This window comes from Chaetura pelagica, unplaced genomic scaffold (genome assembly GCF_000747805.2).
Source record: "Chaetura pelagica isolate M959 unplaced genomic scaffold, ChaPel_1.0 scaffold69, whole genome shotgun sequence".
Lineage (NCBI taxonomy): Eukaryota > Metazoa > Chordata > Aves > Apodiformes > Apodidae > Chaetura > Chaetura pelagica.
The window spans coordinates 1,345,782-1,348,801 of record NW_009970724.1 but is presented as its reverse complement, the minus strand read 5'-3'; positions in this window follow the sequence as shown (position 1 = coordinate 1,348,801).

Below are 3,020 nucleotides of genomic sequence, written 5' to 3'. Positions count from 1 at the left end.
TGCTGGCACCAGCCCCAGGCAGCCCCCCCTCAGCCCCACACCCCAGCTTTGCCTGCTCCTTTCTCAGCCCACTGATGTCTCACCCCACAAAACCCACCTGCCGGCAGCAACAAGACCACCCACCTCTCCACATGCCCACCCAGGAATGGCCACAGCACCCTGCTTCCCTCCCCCCCCACCAAGGGCCACTGCCCCACACCCTGCCAGGGTCCCACAAGGTACAGTGGGGACAATGGCTGGGATAAGGGACCACACGGATGGTGTTCCCAGAGCAGAGGCAGGGTGGGAAAGGCACTCAATCCCCAGCCTTGGCTTTTTGTTGTGGCTTTCCCATCCTTGATGCTCCTTTCTGCAAAAAATGGAGCCAGCTGGGGTCTCATCACCCATTGGCCCCTGCAGTAGCTGCACCCCTGCCCCAAATGCCAGGAAGAGGACACCCTGTGCCAAGTCCTATTGCAGAGGTCAAGGAAGGACAAAAACTATTGCCAAGGGGACTGGGGGGTGTTTCAGCTTCATGCCCCAAGCTGGGAACCGGACAGCAAATTCCCCTTGCCCTAGCAAGCATATGAAGCAACTCATTTCATCCCACTGGCATATTTGGGGTGTCCCTGACCCCTCCAGGAGAGGATCAGGATCTTCTCCAGGGAGACTCAGCAGCTCTTTGAGAGCACAACGGCTGTGCAGGGCTCTGGGCTGTTCCGGTTAGGAATTAACCTGGCCTTCCTTTGAACCAGCCCTCAGTGCTATAAATCAGGCAGACCCATTCACCACCCAGGGCTCTGCCTGCCCGGAGCTCACCGCCCCCGGCCCCTTGGCCCTACAGACACCCTGGGAGAGCCGGGAACAGCTGCCAGGTGTCTAGAGGTAACTCAACACTCGCTGCTAGCCAGGATTTCAAAGCCTCCAAGTGGCTAATTGCTTCGGAGGAGCCTAATTGAACATTTCCACAGTCGAGTCCAATTTATGGGGTGACATAGCCTCCCTCCATCTCCCAAAGAGGGATGTGGGTCAGGCATAATCCCAGGGCACCAACAGCATCCCCCAGCCAGATCCCATCCCATGGGACACCCCCTAGAATAGGACCCTGCGCTTCCTCGCAGTGCATGGGGTCGCAGCCCAGGCTCAGGGGGACCTGCCTTCAGCACAGTCCCAAGGCTGCACACCTATTCCCCAGTAGCACAATGGCCCCATGGGAAGCAGTTCCCTTCCCTCTGCCACTCACCAGCACCCACCATGACCCTGGCTCCTGGAGGGCTGAATTCAGCCTGTGGCAGGGACAGCTTGGCAAGGGAGTCATACTCTGCTCTTGTGGGGTTGGGACCTCACCTGGGTGAGGTGGCTGGGGTTGGAGCATCACCAACCACATTCCTCAGTCTAGCTAGGCAGAAGTAGGTAGGCAGGTATAGACCAGCTTCAGGGGGCCATCAGAGACTTCCTGGGATCCCTCAACCACCCTGCCTCTGAGCTGGGAGCTACCAGCCTGGGACACTGGGATCAGGACTCCCCACACCCATAGCCTGCCTGTTAAATACCCCACAGTTGTGTCTCAGGACTGGAATGGACCATGCTGCTGCAAACATCTCCCTACACACACACAAGGAGGGCAGGAGCCAGAATCCTCCCAGCACCCTGCAGGTCCCAAGGCTTTGGGGCCAGGCTGATGAGACACCCAGGTTTGCCAGCCCAGGGACCAGGGCTGCACTGCCTCGACCTGGCACAGGGTACCAGACTTGCTGCAGGGACACACACAAACTCCAGCCGCCCTGCCACACACCCGGGAACAGGAGAAAGCAGTGGCTGAGAGAATCCAGAAGCAGCTTAAAGTGCTCAGGTTCCAACCACACAGTCTGGAAAACCACATCCTGCTCTCCAAGGGCAGCCCAGGCCCTCCTGCCCCCCAGCAACACACATCCCCTCACCAGGATGAGATCCAGAGATCAGGGAGGGCTGGGTACACCCAAGGACGCCAGGTGATGCTTTGATCTCACCAGAAAACACAAAAGCAGAGGCCAGTGGAAATGTAAGGACCCACAGTTGGTTATGGGGAAGGGTGGCAACCCCACAGCTGATACAAAAGACTTAAAGAGCCCCTGCAAACCTTGCATGTGTACCCACCCAGGACCCACAGGACTAAAGCCACCCCAGCCACACTGCCCTTGGTGGTCACACGTAGTGCCAACGCCCAAGGACAGCTTCCTTGAGCACACTGGGGCTGTGCTACCCAGGAGCAACACATGGAGGGGTCTGTCCCAAGTGCACACTCTTGGGGGAGAGCTCTCCCAGGAAGGCCCTAAGCAGCAACCCCACATCGCACACCATCCCCACCCCAGGCACTACAGATCCAGAGCAGAAGCTGTGTGCAGACCCATCTCCTGGGATGGGGCAAGACACCCACCCCAGGTCAGCAGCATTTCATTACAGGGGGAAAAAAAAACCCAACACACTAAAAATCCAGCTCCTGACACCAAAGCAGATGCCTCAGCCATGAAAAACAGCCAGTTCCTCAGAAAGGCACCCACATTACGGTCACACTGCAGTGCTAGGGAAACATCCCCCAACAGCAGCCACAGTGCCTCCTGGCTGTACTCACTCGAGCAGGGAAGCACGGTGGGTCACAGAGACTGTGTTCAAGGAAAGCTGGGCTTCTGGGCACTTCCAGCCATCCCCAGGCTCGGCCCCTTCCCCATCCTGCTCTCCACCACAACACACTGCGAGTCCTGCTCCCCCCCAACACGAACAACCACAGCCACTTCCCTGGCTCCGACCGCAGCTGCACAAAATGCCAACTCTTTGCAACCCCAGAAGCACAATAAAAAGCCGAGGGAGCCAGAGCCACAACTGGGAGTAAGGGAATCACAGAGGGTGCACATCCCTCCTCCTGCAGCCACCACTCAGGCACTGGCTGGACCGGGAGGTATCACTGGATTTCTCTGCTACGTGTTGCAGAGGAAAGGGGTGATGGAGACGAGAGCTGGGGGGACAAACGCCCCTCGGGAGTTGGGAGCAGGTGGGAGAAGTGG